Here is an 18,884-nt window from a genome sequence, read left to right as displayed (position 1 = left end):
GGGTCGGATATATGGAGCAGCCTGTGTGTGTGTGTGTGCGTTACCATGGTGATGCCGCTGTTGGCACTGGCGTTCCTCAGGTGGCTGTGCAGCAGCTTGGTGGTCCCGTCCTGGAAGGTTTTGGGCAGCGCGCCCAGCAGCATGGTGAACTCCGGGGTGTTCAGCTCAAACAGGGCGATCAGGACCACCTGGGCCGCCTGCACACAGACACACACAGACATTAACCGACAGGATATGTGTGTGTGTGTGTCCTTGATTTAGAAACGCCCGTCACGCCTTCAGAGTCACATGACATTTCCGTTTCTTCTTCACGGGAATCGAACACTGAACACTCCGGAAGTCTCACTGTGACAACATGAGTGAAATAAGAAAAAGAGAGACAGTAAAGCTCATCTGTCGTAGAGAAAATGAAAAGTCGTCTCAGAGATAAACTGCACAGAAACCAGGTCTACTGGTCCCGGTTAGTCCCGGATTAAACCCACGTGGACCAGAGTCCCCTTCAGTCATGCACATCCCGAACACATGAGGTGAGCGAGTGGGCGCCCCCTGCTGGTGGTTAGAGGAGGTTAGGCACCCTGGTGGTGAGGCACCCTGGTGGTCATGCTGTGGGGTGGGGGGCTCTACCTGCTTGCACCTCTCCTCCAGGTTGCCCTCCCCGGGCAGGGAGGCCACGGTGCTGGCTCCGGCCGGAGGACTCCTCCCCCCGCCCAGTTATGGAGGGTCTGGGGGGTGAAGGTGGACCACCGATGGCGAGTGGAAAAACACAAATCAAAGATGTGAAAACAAAAAAACACAAGAAATGGACGCGGCAGCTGTGTGGCGAGGGGGGAGACGGACGGCGAGACGCCGAGAGGCCACGCCCCTTCCTTACCTTGCGGACGTCGGAGCTCTTGGGCTCGGTGGTCCAGGTGATGACGCGGGAGACGGCAAGCCGCGTCTCGCTGGAGTTGACGAAGTCGGACGGGTCCATCTGGCGGGCGAGCGCCTCGATGTAGCGCAGGATGGCCACCTTCACCTTCAGGTTGGGGGTCTGGGTCTGGTCCACGATGAACCGCATCAGGATGTTGAACTGCTGCTCGTAGGGGAACGACTCCCTGCAGGCAGACAGACAGGTTCATGAACATAGGAATAACAGCAGGTCGAGACCAGCTGAAGGGGGCGGGTCTCCCACCTGGTGACGTCCAGGGCCTTCTGGACTTTGGCCTGGACGGAGCCCAGCAGGTCAGCCCCCATCTTCTTCAGCAGCTGGGTGAGCAGCACGAAGAGCCAGTCCAGGAGGTCCTCCCGGTGCAGGGTCACAAAGTCCACCAGGGTCCTCCAGGAACATGCTGAACACCTGGGGAGGGGAGTCAGACACACAGGTAAACACACAGACAGGGGAACAGACAGACAGGTGAGGACGGTGAGTAAAGACTTACTCTCTGGTGTGTGTGTGTTAGAGTCCACAGCAGTGAGGAGGAGGAGGAGCATGCAACACAAAAACACACCAGTTAGTTAGGAGGCCACGTGGTGGACTCGGTTCAGGTCCAGACTGTCAGGGTTCTGGCTCTCACCTTGCTGTGGGGGTCTGCAAACATCCGGGTGAAGATCTCACAGAGCCTCTTCAGCTCCACGCGACTGGAGGGACAGAAACCATTATATTCAGGCTGCAGATATCAGAATATGAACTCTGGCTCCCTCGTGTGGCTCAAAGGTGAACTGCAGATACAATGTTACATTAAAACACTATGAAATGTTGTTTCTTTATTCTCTTATTATTTCTCCAAAACACATCAAATCTGACTAGAATGACTCGGATTTGAGTTTTTCTTGCACCGACAGAAAACAAATGCGTTCTAAACGGGAGGGGTCCACCTGAGCATCCTCTGGCTCTTGAGCAGGTTCTGCAGACCCCAGCAGACCCTCCCTTCCTCTCGGACCAGTTGGCGCTGGCGCAGTGGTTCAGCACCTCGGCCACGTCCTCCGTCTGACGCAGGTAGTGCGCCGCGCCCCCGCCGCCGTTGCGTGAGCCGTAGGACGCGCTCGGAGCAGGCGCTGGAGGCGTCGCTGTTGGCGTCGTCATCCGAATACACGCCCCGGCGACTCGAAGCGCCGCCTCACCGGCCGCCGCTGGGCAGAGGAAGAGGAGGAAGAGGAGACGGCGGTTTGTCTCTGGGGGGCGTAGATCTAGGATCGAGATCTAGCATGCAGCTACACACACATGCAGGGACCGCCAACGGGGACCCGGTTATCTCATGCTGCTGGTCATGTTAGCCACACTGAAGCAGACAGACTCCCAGCATGCTCTCTGTTCCCCATGCAGCAACACGACGGCGCATGTGTACCTTACTCCTGGAGTCTCCTAACAGCTGAGAGGTTCAGGGTCCGGGAGGGAGAGGACAGAGGGGTTACTGCAGGATCAGGACCAGGTCTACATGTGACTGGTGTTTATGAAGAGGACGAGGAGAGGCGAGGGGCGGGACCATACGCTCTCCATTTTATCAGGATACTTATTCCATATTATCCATTATTGTGAAAACAAAAGTTGAATTCTACTCTCCAAGAGACAAAAAAGTCACATTTCCATAAGCTACCATAAATAATAACTAGAAATATATCGATTCGTTCCCACAACTTATTCCCTGTTGGTGTCGTGAACATGAACAAATGCACAGAATCAAACCTAATAAAGACCTTTTCAATCTTCCTGTTGAATATTTTTGTGTGGAGTGTGATTTCTTACCAGGGCGTCGGCGACGGCGGCCTCCACGTCGGTGCCGGTGTTCAGGATCTTCATGGGCGTTGACGGAGGCCGAGATCCGGGCCTGATGGGGACAGCCGGTCTGACCGAGGGCAAAGGTCAAACACACACATAATAACTAACTCTGTTTGTCGTGAAATGATGTTGCAACAACGCGATACAATTATTATTATTGCTTATTAATATTCATTATTGTTGTCAAGAAAACGATGCATGTATGTGGTGTTGTATGATGTACTTCAATCGCAACAAAAAGAACAACACGATCAGATGCAGGAGGGAGGAGGGTCATGGTCCTGGTCTTTGTGGATTCTGGGACCAGATCATGTTCCTTGTTTAGGTTGGATTTAGTTCTTGAATCAGATTTAGAGAATGTCCCATCAGTTTCAGGAGACTCGAACACGGAGAAGTTTGTGAGGACGATGAATCTCCTGCAACTAACGTGAAAATGAAGCAGCTAAACACAAGCGTTCCCGTCTCCGTCCGCTCGGCCCCCGAGCCGCTCGCTGGACTCAGACCATGCAAAAAACTTAAACGTGCTCCCTGAGAAACAGCTGACCGGTCACCTGAGTAGCACTCTGCAGAGGACAGGGCGCTGGTGGAGCGGGAGTGGCGCCGCGTCGCTGGGAGGAGGAGGAGGAGGAGGCGTTAAAGGGGGAGGAGAAGATTAGTTCAACAGGAGAAGAAGAGCGTTTAAGTATAGAGCGTGCAAAGACAGGAAACAAGAGGTCTTCTTACATATGTGCACTTTGCAGGAGGGGGTCTGAGGGGGTTTTGGGGGTCTGAGGGGTTTTTGGGGGTCTCGGGGGGGGGGGGGGTATTCGGTACTCACCCAGGGGGGAGAAACCCCTGGCGGGGCTGGTGTCGCGGCTGCTCTCGCGACTGGTTTCGCGGCTGCAGCCCTGACTCATGCTCGGCCGGGGGATCCGGCTCCGGGCTGGAGGAGCATGGCAGGCAGGCAGACAGACAGACAGACAGACAGACAGACAGACAGACAGACAGACAGCAGCGCAAAGGGGGAGAGTTTAGCTTGTAGCACACGCAGCCAGACGCTGACACACCTGAAGCTCTGCAGAGAATATTAGTCAGGAAGGAGAGAAGGAAGAGTAAGAGTCAGGGAGGAGGCTGGTCTGGGGTTAGTATGAGGAGGAGGAGGAGGAGGAGGAGGAGGAGGAGGAGGGGGAGGAGGGGGGGGGGGGGGGGTATTGTTGTCTCCTGGGCTGAGCATGCTAATCTGAGGCAAACCCTCAAATAAAAGTCAACAATACAGACGAGTCGACAGGTTTCTAAACAAACGTGGATCTGGAAACAAACTCATTGATTATAGTTTAGAATAAAACACTCTGATCTGAAGATGTTAAAGCATCAGGATTGAGTTCCTCCAAGACTCAGCTCCAGCAGATGGCCCTCCTTACCCGAGGCTGATCTGGTGGGGCTGGTCTCGCGGCTGCAGCCCTGGCTGCGGTGACCTCGGGGTCGGCCCTTGTCCCCGAGTCCTGTGGAGGTGCTGCTGGCGGCGGCGGTGCCCATGGTGGGCCTGGGGTGCCTCCCGTAGGTGGAGCTCAGCAGGCGTCCAGGAGACCCCGACCTGCTGCCGGCTGCAACACAACGAGTCGTCTGAATATAGATGGTACATATTTGTGGCTTCAGAGCGTAAATGAGACGAGAGGCTCCTCACGTTGAGACTGAGAGACCACCTTCCCCCGACTCCTCCCCCGGCCGTCCGTCACCGAGGGACCGCCTCCCGAACTCGTCCTCCTCGTTCGTACTCGACCTGCGGACGCAGAGCGACAGCACGTCTTCACGCTGAGTCACATTCTGACATCATGCATGACATCATCAGGAGGGAAACGTGACAGAAACACACGATAGTGTGATGAAAGACTGAAAACACAACAAACTTCTTCTGAGCCGCTTTATAGAACAGCTTCTTTCTTGTTTGTTGTTGTAGTACCACTGTCAGCCACTAGGGGCTACTGTTTTCTTCCAGGGGAGTTTACACACAACAAATATATACATGGACCTCGTGGCACAAATTCAAACTCAGCAGGAAGAAAACATTTTAGTCATATTTAGAGCGTGTGGCAGTGGTGCACTTCAGCCTCTAGTGGTCAAAGTGAGAATTACAACAACAAACACAATGAAATGATCCTGACAAACCGTTTTCAGCTGTTCTTTAGTCATGAATGCAGAGGGAAAACCCGTCACTTGTCTCTCGGGGGCTTGCGTAGTTCCCAGTTTGAACCAATTACACTCTTTGTTTCGTGCTAAACTTTTGCCTAATTACTAGAAACGAGAACATTTTGTGTGTGAAATGAGGGAGAAGAATTTGCAGCTCATAATAGGTCCTTCCGGTTCCTCCAGACTGCCGTGGGCTCGGAGATGAACATGTCACCTCCTCGACACTCAACCGGCTGATCCGAGATCAGGAGAGAAGCGACAGTACACCATGCGCAGACAGACAGGTCCATGCATCGACAGATCCATCACAGACGGACTGATGGAGGGAAACACGCAGCTTACCGTCTGCATTAACACACCACGAGCCGTCTGACAGGCGGAGCCCCGGGAGACACACAACAGGGGTCAAGAGGTTACGCAGAGGCCAACAGCTCCACACTAGGAGTGGATTCTGGATTCTTCTTCTTCCGTGCATGAGGCGGGAAGTTGTTTAGAAGGCGGTCCGTCTTACCCAGAGAGGCGTAGGACCCGGGGGGGAGCGCCGACGCCGAGCTGAAGGCCGAAGCCGACGACTGCAAGGTGGCAGGCACCGCGGGCATCCTGGTGCGGGCGGTGGCGGCCGCGTTGACGTCCACGTCGCTTCGGGAGCGCTGCAGTGAGCCGGGTGACGAGGCGGCGGCCGGCGTCCTGCTGTGGGACGCTTTGGCTGCAACACGACGGACGTTTATCAGTTTCTTTTTTTATTTGGAAAAGGCAGTTTTACATAAAAAAAGATACTTTTCGTTTCCAGTATTCACAATCCCATTTTAAATGTTCTCCCTTCCCTCCGTTTCTAAACTGTGAACAGAGAGACTTACATCTGGTGGCGCTGCTTCCAAACGTGTTCTTCACAGGCGGCGGTCGACTGGAGGCGGAGACAAACCCAACAAACACATTAAAACAGGTGAGGAGCTGGAGGAAGAGAATAAAACGTGTGACAGAAATAGAACAAGACATGAGAGGCAGCACTTTCTCATTACTGGGAGTAAAAATAGAGCCGAAATATGTTCAATGTTTTTCATCGTCTGAGTCACAAGATCTTCAATCCAGAGATTCCTTTCAGTCAAAAGATGGTTTCAGATCGTTTAGTGCCTTTCGTTTTAGTTTTATAGCTGCTCTTATAGTCAGACATAGTAAATCTCTGCTGTGGCTCTTTAATATCTGCACTTCAGTGAAGATGACAGGAAGTGATGGCCGCCAGCTAATCAGTAAGTGGGCGGGGCTTGCGTCTCACTTCAGGCTCTCCTGGGAGGACGAGGACGAGCGGTCCGAGGCGGGCAGCGATGTCAGGCTGTCGCCGCTCCGCAGGTGAGCCTGCAGGGCTTTCTGATAGGACGACTCCAGGCCCTGGAAGAGAAGCTCCGCCTCCCGCCGGAAGTGTCCGTGGAAGCTCCAGTAGCACCTGCAACGGCAAGCCGGGGGGGTCAAACGGCGTCTCGGTTACCAGGTAAGAGCTTCACAGTGTCGGTGCTGTGGAAAGTGGAAAAGGGGGTCTTACTTCCTGGCCACGGAGCGAGCCTCGGCGTCGGCGTCGTGGACCCCTTTCTTGATGGTCTCCATCAAAACCGTTCCATGTCTACGAGGGAGGGGGGGGGGGGGGGGGGGATAAAGGGGGAGAGAGGGGGGAGATGTGAACTAAAAAGTGGTTTTAAAGTCCGTCTGAGAGCTCAATATCTAACACACACACAGACTCTGATGGATCGATCAGAACCAGACACCTCCCCTGGTACCGGTGTGTGTGTGTGTGTGTGTGTGTACCGGTGTGTGTGTGTGTGTGTGTGTGTGTGTGTGTGTGTGTGTGTGTGTGTGTGTGTGTGTGTCGGCTCGGGTTTCTCCCTGGCGGCGGCGGCAGGAAGCAGCCAGGCTGAAACACAATGAGCCTTTTGGGAGGCTGAGAGAGATTCCCCTGGAATCACCATGGAAACGTCTGGTGTCAGGTTTCACTTCTAGATATCTGATATTCTAGATATCTGATATTCTAGATATCTGATATTCTAGATATGTGCTTCTATCAGGGTTCATAGTTGTAATTGGTGACGTGGTGACAGAAAACCTCCCTCACCTCTCCAGAGAACCAGACTGCCACTCCTGCAGCAGCAGATCCAGGAACTCGAAGCAGCGCCTGCAGAGACACCACATTATCACAGTCACAGCAAAGACCTCATATACATCATAATAACAATTATTATTGATTAATTCAATCAAATCAAATCAAAACATATAAAAATGGATAAATAAAAATCAATAATATGAAAAAGTAAATTACATTTACAAAAATAGAGCTGTAAATAATAACACAAAAATACTCGAAATAAAAAATAAACAAATTAGTAAAGTAACAAAACAAATATATCAAAATATAATTAAATTAAAAGCTGAAATAATAAATTGAAATAATAAATGCAGTAAAAAAACATTAAAAATATATATGAAGAAATGTATCTCTATATATATATATATATATATATATATATATATATATATATATATATATCATTCTAAAAAAACAGAATAAATAAATAGAATAAATTCAATACAAAGTAAAAAGAATAATAAAAACATAGTAAGATGAGGTGTGTGTGTGTGTGTGTCTCACCTTCTGATAGCCACAGATTTGGAGGCACAGTTGCTGGTGATGATGGGGATGAGGCGAGGGAAGTGTGTGTGCTGCAACAAGAGAACCGTGTTAGACACCAGCGTTCCCAGTAGCCCACATGATGGGAGGGAGGCTGCAGCCTACCTTGAGGATGAGGCGGATGGCGGCCATGCCGGCGGTGGCCATGATCTTGGCGCTGTTGGGCACCAGGTTGATGAGGATGGGCATGACGGCCTCGGCGGCGTGGTCGAAGCGGCTGCCGAGCACCGAGGACAGGTGGCTGCAGAGAAAGGTGAGTCATTAACACGCTCAGACAGGTAGGCTCTGTTTCTGGGGGCGGAGCTACAGACGGTCTTACCCCAGAGTGAGGCACGCCTCCCTCACCACCTGGGAGCGCAGGTCCTTGGCCGACAGCTTCAGCGACGCCTCCATCAGACGCAGCTGCTGAGGAAACCCGTCGAACTCTGCAGCGCCGGCGAGGAGCAGCGAACGCACCTTCTTCAGCTGCAGGAGGACAAGACACGGACATCAGGAGCATCCTCAAGCATCCTCGGTATCTAACGACGTGACAGGACGACTCACCGCCGCCACGCGCAGCTCCCAGTCCCTCTTATCGTCCGACAGCACGTCTCGGATCTTCGTCATCGCCTCCTCCACCTCCCGGTTGGAGTAGATCTGGTGGAGAGGACAGGACAGGTGAGAGGACGGGTGAGGGACGGGTGAGAGAGAAGGACACACTGAAACATACCTGCACTGTGGGGACGTCCTCGAAGGCCTGGATGAAGTCCTCCTCATCCACGGCTCCGGCACCGGAGCCATCCCTCCCTGCAGACAGGACCAGGTTTTAGTTTACCCCATTCAGCTCACACACCCATGTAGTCTGGTTTTACGGAGTACTTCCTGGATCAGACAGGAAGTTTTAGTCTGTAGACTCTGACCTGCTGACTTGCCCCCGGAGGAGCCAGAGCCGGGCCGGCGGAAGGAACCCATGCTCACCGCCTTCTTCCCGGACAGCGAGGCTCCTTTGGACGAGGACGAGGAGCGGCCGCCGTCCCCCGAGTCGTCATCCTCAAAGTTTTTGTCTGAGGAGGAAGAAGAGGAAGAGCAGGTCACATGACGAGACAACGAGACCTCGGAGTGGACCTCGCAGCATCCCGGCGATGCGGAGCACGCGGGCGGACTGTGACATTTTAACTATTCGCTGACGTGCGATGGCGAACAAAGGTCGGAGTCGGGACAATAAGTCCAGTGTTCCCCGTGAGGAGCCCAGAGGGACCCCGCAGGTTCCAAACCCCCACCCTGACACAGGCATCAACGTGGCTTCTTCATGAAGTCTCACTGATGTGATACGAGGACAGTGAATAAATAAAACAGCCTTGTTTGTCGTTTCCATGACAACGTCGATCACCACAACAATACGAGTCATTTGTCAAAGCAATCAAGAGTTTATTCTCTTGTTGAATGAAATTTGGCCTAAAATGTGAAGAATGTTGATTGAATTTCCCGAATGGTGACGTTTTCAGATTTAAAAGCTGAAGATGTTTAGTTTGCCGTCACATAAGACAAAGAAGTCATCAAAATCCATGTTTGGTCTCCAGAAGAGATCGACACATTCAACCTAATGATCTCATAATCACAATTAAAGAATCATTTAACGGTGACAATCAGAGGGACTCATCCCTGCAACAATCAGGCGCCATGAGAGCGATCAATCCTCATTTATTATTCACACACACACACACACACACACACACACACACACACACACACACACACACACACACACACACACACACACACACACACACACACACACACACACACACACACACACACACACACACACACACACACACACACAATCAAAGCAATCGACGGCGTCACCAGGTGACATCACTATCAGATCATCACGCCGTGATATTTCTGTGATCATCAGAAACTTCATTTCCAACACAAACAACGATGTTTAATCATGGAAGTGGGCTCTAAATGGAGATTTCAAAGTAATCTGAATATCTGAGTAATCAGACACGTTTGACACCAAACCAGAGCAAACGATGAATGAACATAATCAGGTAAGCGCTGTAACGAGCATGAATTTAATCCCAGACATGAAGAGCTCCTCCCGAGCTTCCTGTTGCTTCCCGAGCTTCGTCCACACAACAAATCCAGCTGTGATCCGGCCAACAAATCACCCGCCGTGTGTTTAAGACGCATTCCTGCTGGATCTACAGCCGCCGTCCTCCCCCTCCCCCGTCTCCCCCCTCCATCCATCACCTCCACTATCTAAAGCCTCCCTGCATCCAGAGGACGAGCAGCAGCTTACAGGGGCAAATACGCCGGCAGACCAGCTTCCTCAGCATGCCGGCAGACAGACGGGCAGACAGACGGGCTGACGGTCCTCAGGTCCTCTGTGGTCCTCACATCCTTGTCCCCCCGAGCTGAGAGGGGAGAGGAGGGGAGGAAGCTGGCCTCCCCCCTCCCTGGTCTGAGAACATGTGCTTGGATCTAGTCTTCCTCCTCCTCCTCCTCCTGCTCTTCGTCCTCTAGTTGCCTCTCACGCTGCCGGCACCGGGATGGAGGAAGAGGAAGTGGAAGGGAGGGGTGGGGGTGAAGAGGAGGAGGGCAGCCAATGGGAGGGGAAGGGAGGGGTCGGTGTGGAGGCGGAGTCAGGGCTGCAGTGTCATCATGACATGAGGGGAGGGGGAGTGTCTCCATCACAGCTGCTCCTCGTGTGACATCCAGGTTGGATTTGTTACAGGGTGATAATAATGAACTAACTGATGAATAATTATTCATCAGTTAGTTCATTATGTTTGTTTGGCTGCCGTTTTACCTGAATATAATTCATAAAGACGCCGGTTGTCTGACTATAATCAGACATTTAAATGCACCTTCAGGACGACCACCAGATGGCGCCCTCTACCCAACTAAGGCCTCGTCTCTGAAGAGTTTGACTAAATCCTGTTTGACGTTGTGAGATTTAACTCTCGGCTCGCATCAAAGACGCCGCTAACGATGATCACCGTGACGACTGGAGGTGACCCTCCTCCGGATGCCAGGTCACCAAGTTCTCCTCCTGGCAACGCCTCAAAGCCTTCTGGGAGCTCGGAGGCTGATGGAGGCCGACAAGAGGAGACGCTAATTCACCAGACGAGAGGAGACGAAGCGGGGGGGGAAGAGGAGGAGCGTGGGAGAGTCTCTCTACCTGCAGCTCCTAATCACGTCAGAACAGACAACAGTGACACGTTTGAATCCATCTCACGTTTTCAGGTAGAACTTTATCGTCTCCATGACGACAGAGTAAAAGACCATAACGTCCCCTTGGACATCCAAGAGACTCACTGCTGCCTCGTCTGTCTGTCTCTGCACCGTCTTCATTATTCAGGAGGTTAATGACCGTGCAACCAGAGTCCTGCTGACAGCCTGTACCGGATACCGGGCCTGGTCTCTGAGCCAGGACCTGGCCCGTCTCTCAGCCGGTCCCTGCAGGACCTCCTGAGGCTGTGTGTTTATTAAAACCCATGGAGCTGGATTCAATAATGCATTAGATCCAAAGACGACACCGTTGGAGGCTCTAACAGTACGGGGACGAAAGCTGCCACACGAACGTATAAAGACAATAATACAACGTCTGAAACAAAGAGGAGGAACAGAGCAACGGGGAAATAATGAATAAAAAAATAATTATTATTTAAAGATGAAGAAATTAATTGGAAAAACAAACAAATTAAATATGAAATTATATAAATACAAAATGCGTTTTTTTTCATCCTTTTTTGTTGCACATGCATCATAAACATAATTAGCATAATTATCAAATAAGAGGCAGTCAGAGATTTTCTTGATCCTCTTTCAGTTAATTGAATACGTTTGGTCTTTTTATGACAAAACCACCAATTTAAATGCATCATCTTGAGCATTAAAAAAAACTTTCTGAAATTGAATTTGCCAAAACTATTAATAGCGGTCAACTAGCGGTCTATTAAATGCCGGTCAACTTTGAACAAGTGACACAAACAACCTCTGAATAGTGGAGATATTGTTTGGATGCCTCGAGGCGGGTCGTCTTTAATAAAAGTATTTATTACCACTTTTCATGAATAGTTGTTTGTATCTAAAAATCAAACCAGCTGTTCACTGCTGGCTGCAGAAGAAAGTTATTTAGATCTACATGATTATTATTGCTCTATGTTCTCGCTGCAAATGCAGCTGCAAAGATTTTATCAACAACTATGCGACAGCATCATATTATTCCCATAATTACGTCCCTTCATTGGCTTCAAAATCAGTTCAGTACTCTGATCTGTGATCCACAACAGAGACTTCTGTGTTTATATTAAACATTTGTACAAATAATGTCATTTATCTGTTTAAAAAATAAATAAAAAAATCTGTTGACTGCACAAGAAAAGTGTCCAAATCAAGTTATTATTGTGTCCGGCCGTATTTGAGCCCCGATGGTAAAAACAAACATCTCACCTCACAATGACTCAAATCAATCCCACCAGAACAACCTGTTCCAGGTCTCAGGATCACAGGATTCCACGCGTCGCAGAGCTTCGGCTACTTGTGGCGTTCGCCTCCTAATTACCGGTGCAACAATTATCACGGCCGACGAGCACAAAGACAAGTTCCTGTCCTACGGAGAAGACAGACAGGCTTTGGCCTCCGACACCAAGAAGGCGACAGTTCTTAGAGCCCAGCGTGGTGGATTTACCTGCTGGACTCTGCTGGACTCGAGAGGCGAACCCTTCCTCTGCAGGAGAAACAGACCTGGTCTTGTGACTGTGGGGACGACAGCCGACACCACTCCTACAAAATAAGAGCCCCGGGCTGCCAGACTGAAGAGTTAATCCTCTCGGTTTCTCTGTTCTACAGATTGTTTCCTGTTATTCCTTTTTCTCTCTGTGTCTAAATAACGTAGTTTCAGTCTCTCTCGCTCGCTCGTTCTCTCTCTCTCTTACTTCCTGTCCTCCGGGTCGATCTCCCCCCCCCCCCCCCTCCTCCAGCTGCTCAGGTGACACATCTCAGTCAGTGTTTCTGTCCCACTGCAGCTGAATTTGCACTAAATCTTAACATCAACAACAAGCAGATCCTGATGATGTCACTTCCTGCAGCTGCTTCACATTAAAAGCCTTTAACTCCATCCAGACTGGAAACAGGTGGAACTCCTCCCTTGCATGTCAGATTATCAGTGACAGATTCCTGTTGTTTGCTCGGGAGGAAGGTCTTTTGTGTTCAAGCCCCCCAGAGGATGAAAGCGGAGCCTCGTGACCACGGCGACGAGGCCCCCCGTCACCTCTGACCTCGGAGACTACCAAGACCTGGATGAGGACTTGTGTGCAGCCGGGGGAAGCACACAAAGAAACCGGCTCGGGTTGCGTCCTCGCTGAAAGACGGCGAGCGCCCCCCACGGTGAGAGCGCTGGAAACCAACACCGGGACGTCCCAGCAGAGAGAGGCGCTCTTTGTGATGGAGGTGTCCCCTCCGTCAGGTTTCCCTCCATTCTTCACCTTTCACATTTACAGCCTCCACCCGTCTCCGGGGGAAATAACCTGAGAGACGTCTTAAATCCAGGGGAAACTCTGCTGGTGACAACATGATGACTTGCCTTAGCGATGAATCAATTTGCCAAGTCTAATGTGAACCCAGAAGATTAAATGCACAAAATACTCAGCGGATGACCTCCTCACATTAATGTTTTCTGTCCTCAAAGATTTACTTCAAACATCCAAATCGACCCCTAAAGGCGGTTCGGATTGCAGCCGCTCCGAACAACAAACATGAGAAAATACAACGCTGCTGCCATGACAACCACCACAAGCGTAACATCAAACAGAAGCTTACCTGAGACGGGCGACAGCACCATGTTCCCCGACCTCTGGACCTCGTCGAACCTGCTGAAGATGACGTTGAGCCTGGACGGAGGAAGAGGAGTTAACGGCGAGCTCACAGCTGATCACAAAACAGCTCTCATCGAAGAGGACCACAGAAATCTGGCTCACGTGGGACTCCCTGGGGGAGCCGTTAAATAGGCCAAAGTAACATCCCGACCAGAAATACCCGGCGACGGTAACGATGAATATTACCAGGAAGAATCACAACACCCTTCATGCTGCTTTAAAGACACAAGTCTCAAGTCTGTGGGAGAAAAGATCACGTAATAAGCTGAATGTCTGCTCATCCCTTTGAAACTAAATCAATCATCAAGTTGTCCTGTGTCTAATGTCCATGGTACTCTGTGAGGTGTAGAACATTTGGTTAATTAGGGTCAAGCAGATCACCAGCAGGAAGAGCAAGTCCTCGTGTTTTCACAGAGAGCACTTGAACGCACCGTGACTGAGGCAGACCCTTCTTCCCGAGGTCCATCCTCACTCGTTCTCCCACGTGGCGGTAAATCTCTATGAGGCAGTTCATGGCGCCATCACGCACCTGCAGGACGGCGACAATCAATCAATCAGACAGACAGACAGACAGACAATCATTGTCCTCTAACATCAGTTGTTTACTTCCTGTACTTTTATTCTGTTATATTAATGATGCCGTGTTTGCAAAATATCTCTTTTTAGATCATTCTTCTTGATAACTTCTTGCCTTCGTTTGTGTTTTTATTCTGCAGACTCTGTATTTTTAGATATATTAGATAGATTTATATATATATATATCTATATATATCTCCTCAGACAGGGGAGCATGCAGAAGGGAGATTTGTAAAAGCAAACTGAGCAGGGAGAGAACAGAGCTAGTAGCTTGCTGTGGTGCTTCTACTCCACCAGCAGGGGGCAGCCAAACACCAACCAACAGACCTGAGACCAGCCGTCGTACCTGACTTGTGGGGTCTCCCAGGAGGTTACAGATGTGAGGCACGATTTTACTGAGCGTCAGACTCTGAGATCCGAACCTGGAGGAACACGACATGAAGCGTTAATAATAACAACATCACCACGTCATTATGAATGGTCAAAGTGTTATTAAAGACGTCCTCTCCACTCACACGTTGAGGGTTGAGATGAGACAGAGGCAGAGTCCCTCTCTGGTCCGGGTGTTCTTGTGCTTGAAGCCCCCCATCATCCGCTCCCACACAAACTGCCGACACAGAAACCTTTCAGTCAGTACATCACCTGTCGGTTTGTAACTCATGGCTTCTGTGAACGCCGGGTCACCTGTGGGTTGGCGGCCTGGTCCATGATCTTCAGCAGCAGCGCCTGGTCCTGGTCTCGGACCTGGTCCTTGGCGTCTCCCAGCCGGTCTATGAGGCTCGGCAGAACTGAGAGGCCGCACGTGTGTGATATTTAAGTTATTAACTAACATCTCTTACAGATTTACCTCATAAAATAACATTTCATATTTTTATTTTTATGAATATAAATATTTAACAAATCTAATTAATAAAACAGAACTGTGGGCTTCAAGCGTATTGGCTTCTTCACGGCTCTAATTAAACTGTGTCGCATGTAGAAATACCTGAAACCTGAGAGCAGCTCACCTGTGCCGACCTGCGTCCTGAACTTCTCCTGCAGCCTCGTGACCAGAGCCGACAGGACCTCCATCCCCAGCAGGACCACCTGGGACACAAAGACCAGTGAGGAAACAACGATATTACTGCGATGATGAACGCACCAAAATCACAGATTCACAGCCAGAAAACAACCATATTACTGATCAATCCAAAATCACAGATTCACAGCCAGAAAACAACAATATTACTGATCAGACACACCAAAATCACAGATTCACAGCCAGAAAACACTAAAACTGCTGATAAAAAGCATCAAAATCAAAGATTCAAATGAAGAAAATACTAAAAAAAGATTAAAAAAAAGCATCAAAATCACAAATTGAGACTAAGAGGACACTAAAAATGCTGATAAAAGCATCAAAATCAAAGATTAAAATGAAGAAAATACTAAAAAAAAAGATAAATAGCATCAAAATCACAAATTGAGACTAAGAGGACACTAAAAATGCTGATAAAAGCATCAAAATCAAAGATTCACATCGACAGCAACATGAGAGCAGCCAGGACCAATGAATTTGAATGTGGGCAGCAAAGCATCATGGGTAATCTGAGCAAAACTAACTGTTTCCATCCAGTAAAACTAAAGTAAAGTAAATAGACGGGTTCTGTGACCTGAAACCAGAATATAAAGGTCTAATCTTTGATTGTGTGAGGTGAAACCCGGGTCTCAGAAACACAACCATAACTGAAGATGGTATGGTCCGTCTACAAGCTGCTCTGGGTGCCCTCCCCTGCACCTTTCCTTGTCTTGGGGTGGTCTGGGAGGCCCGATGAACGAGTAGTGAGGGTCCCCCTGCTGACACCAGATCAACACATACGCATCACCTGGGCGCCACGCTCGGGCTATGATGCAATTTTTGGAAAACTCTCTTAAAAGCGAGAGACAACGTGTGTGAAAACGGAAAAACCCGAGCGGCCCGTTTTTACTATGGCTCCCTCTACTGGACGGAGAGCGGTATTACACGCTGCTCCACTTCCACACATTAACGGGAAAACGTGGGATTTTCTTTGTTCAGAAGTCAAAGAAAAGGAAAATACTCAATTAAATTAATGTTAAAAATTTAAATGTATTCAAATATTTATGAATATAAACATTAAAATGATGTATACATGTATTAATGGCAAAATGTCACATTAATAAATGTAAATTCAGCAGGAAAACTATGTGTCTATTTTCCTCGACAAGATTGAACATGATATACATTTCAGAAATTTCAAATGTCTGAATCCGATAATGAACTTCCAACATATGGTCCTGGCTGAATATGTGTACATAATAAGGCTCTTTGGAATACTCTGATTTATGCCGATTTACATCCTCCAGTGTAACTGCCGCCATGAAGCTGCCAGTACTCATTAATAGCCGATCAATACAACCGTCTAAGTGAGTTTCACAGCAGACAGGAAGCTGAGACTGGCTCCTCCCCCTTCTGCTGGCTGGGTCACACACATGGGGGGGGGGGGGGGGGGGGTGTGCTAACTGGGCTAATGGTGCTGGTAAATTAAGCCGCTGACACGTCCGCCTGGGAGCCGCGTCCTCATTACGGACGTCGGCGGGGAGGAGGCTGCGTTTCCTTGGCAACGCTGTGATTGGCCGTGTCCGTTCTGTGGCATTGCATGCATTAATTGAAAATGTGACAGGAAGTGATAGATATTTGTAGTACTACAGTAGCAGTAGTAGTACACTGGAATGTGCAGGTAAAACTAGACAACCTACTACTGTAGTAGGACTACTACTACTACTGTAGTACTATCAGCATGGTGGCGTATGCAGAACAGATCTTTAGTGGGTTAATGTCTTCTTTAACACTGATGTCCTGTGTGTTTATGAGGTTGACAGACTTTTGTTCAGGTTTCTGTGAGAATGCATGAACGTGTCTCACCTGGACCTCAGTCATGTATTTATACTTCCTCTCAGAAACAGTACATGTTATTCTACAGGTGTGACTAGTACTGGGAAAGTTGCTGTGCTGTTCGGTCCCTTATTAAAGAGAAAAGACGAGAAGCTGTTTCAGTCGGAGCAGATAAAACATGAAACATGTGACGTTTGTTACCAGGCAACCAAACGGCCCAAAAACAGACAGTAAGTGAGTTAAATTAACGATGAATTACACCACCATTCATTCCAATATGTTTTTCAGGGTTTGAAGATCTGAGATTACAAACAAGTGACTGGATTGATTCAATCATATTGATTGATTCCAGATTAGATCACCCCGTTCTAATAGAGGCTCTTTCCTCAAACAGAGGAAACGTTGTGCCAAAACTGCCTGTCAAAGTGCCACAAAAACAACTTTTACAGCTCTGAATCTGGTTCCTTCTGGGTCTTGTTTGGTGTCGTGCCTTGCTCAAGGGCATCTCAGCAGGTCTTTTTTATCCAGGATGCTGAGCGGGGGGTGCGTGTCCTCACCTTGAAGTTGCTGGAGTTCACCCAGGAGCTGGCCAACGTGTCCACAGTCCGGTCCAGGGCGCCCTGGTCCTGCTCCATGTCCGGGGACCTCTCCTGGTCCAGGATCAGCTCCACCAGCTCCGGGCCCACCTGGAGCCTCTTGCCCAGGTCCTTCTGCAGAACCTGCTCCAGCAGGTACTCCATGCTCACCTCCTCCTCCATGGCTTTCAATTCAAAGGGGGGCACTAAGGAGGACTCCCAGAACCCCTTTATTCACTCCAGTCCACTAAGAACCAAACCGGGTTTTGGGGAGACGTGCTGCTGCGGGGGGTGGTGGTCTCTAGAGTCGGGGGGTGATCCGGGACCGTGGCATCCTGAGGTGGACCTTCATCCTCCCTGGGAACCACATTGAGCCAGTTATGCGAAGTTCCCTCGAACTAAACACACATAACGGTTTGGTTTTTAACCGGATACACGTCACAGCGGAGCTTCAAAGCTAGCGATGCTACGTTAGTTTAGCTCGCCGCCTCGCGACGCGAGTTAACTACGCAGGTTTAAACGTTAAAAACACTTAATGTAGCCGTTAGCTCCCTTTCTGCTAGCACAGTAGCTCGCTACTAGCAAGCGCTTTTTTAATTCAAAAAATAGGGAGTCGAGCTAGCAGGTTAGCTTAGCGTGCTAAAGTTACATCCCCCCCGGCGGGTGAAAGGAGGAGCAGTTAGCAGTTAGCCCCCCGTTACTCACCTGTCTGTACGAGGGTTAATCGATTAAGTTATTGGCTCTGACCGGTTAGAGGTTCACCCCGCCGGATGGACCGAATCCCAGAAAAAAAAGAAAAAAAGTCCGAAGTGGCGAAGCTAACTACCGTTACTTCCCGCCCCCCCTCCCCTCCTGAAGAACAACTCACCTCTTCTGGCTCCTTTTATTCCTCCCCGTGTAATCCTCAAGCCATCCCGACGTCCGACACCTCCACACGGCCACTTATTCGTGATTTAAATACGACAAATCAGTATTTTACTCTAGTACATCACGGCGTGTCCCACGGCAGACGCCGTAGAGGAGCCCCCCTCGCGATTAACGTGAAGCCGCAGAACGGCGACGCCTGCCGGCAGGGTGGCACAACTACACCTCCCAGCAGGGGAAAGACACGACAGAGACTGAAAGATTTATAAATGCAGTTGTCCAGAACAGATCCTATTCAACACAGTCTCATTTATTTCATTTGATTATTTACATTTTTTTAAATATCATTACATTGGCCGTTATCCTTACTTTATAGTTGTAGTTTCTTTTGGTGTTAGTGTAATTTAATATTTTATTGTTTCCTCCTTACCAACATTCCTGTATGTTATTATAAAAAATCATCTTTGCATTAATAAAGTCACATGCGTATACAACGTCATGCCAATAAAGCCAG

At 49.4% G+C, this 18,884-nt stretch overlaps 1 pseudogene across 1 annotated transcript in view; it reads right to left on the bottom strand.

Moving 5' to 3' along the window:
* LOC311010034 (CLIP-associating protein 1-B-like) overlaps window positions 1-18,530 on the bottom strand; it is a 22,679-nt pseudogene extending 4,149 nt beyond the window's left edge. Inside the window, exons 1-32 of the transcript XR_014599403.1 lie at window positions 18,375-18,530; window positions 17,489-17,863; window positions 15,046-15,124; window positions 14,723-14,826; window positions 14,554-14,645; window positions 14,385-14,460; window positions 13,894-13,991; window positions 13,407-13,477; window positions 8,495-8,638; window positions 8,305-8,381; window positions 8,139-8,231; window positions 7,915-8,060; window positions 7,701-7,836; window positions 7,557-7,627; window positions 7,023-7,082; window positions 6,459-6,536; window positions 6,195-6,362; window positions 5,779-5,825; window positions 5,433-5,627; window positions 5,264-5,290; window positions 4,419-4,514; window positions 4,156-4,338; window positions 3,573-3,677; window positions 3,307-3,363; window positions 2,723-2,822; window positions 2,325-2,348; window positions 1,855-2,109; window positions 1,554-1,617; window positions 1,172-1,336; window positions 872-1,094; window positions 625-722; window positions 45-197 (exon numbers count right to left, since the gene is read on the bottom strand). The product of XR_014599403.1 is annotated as a CLIP-associating protein 1-B-like (transcript). The remainder of the gene's footprint in view (window positions 1-44; window positions 198-624; window positions 723-871; window positions 1,095-1,171; window positions 1,337-1,553; window positions 1,618-1,854; window positions 2,110-2,324; window positions 2,349-2,722; window positions 2,823-3,306; window positions 3,364-3,572; window positions 3,678-4,155; window positions 4,339-4,418; window positions 4,515-5,263; window positions 5,291-5,432; window positions 5,628-5,778; window positions 5,826-6,194; window positions 6,363-6,458; window positions 6,537-7,022; window positions 7,083-7,556; window positions 7,628-7,700; window positions 7,837-7,914; window positions 8,061-8,138; window positions 8,232-8,304; window positions 8,382-8,494; window positions 8,639-13,406; window positions 13,478-13,893; window positions 13,992-14,384; window positions 14,461-14,553; window positions 14,646-14,722; window positions 14,827-15,045; window positions 15,125-17,488; window positions 17,864-18,374) is intronic.
* Window positions 18,531-18,884: the final 354 nt, after the last annotated feature.

This window comes from Eutrigla gurnardus (assembly GCF_963514095.1).
Source record: "Eutrigla gurnardus genome assembly, chromosome: 24".
Classification (NCBI taxonomy): domain Eukaryota; kingdom Metazoa; phylum Chordata; class Actinopteri; order Perciformes; family Triglidae; genus Eutrigla; species Eutrigla gurnardus.
This window is presented reverse-complemented; position numbering and strand designations above follow the sequence as displayed.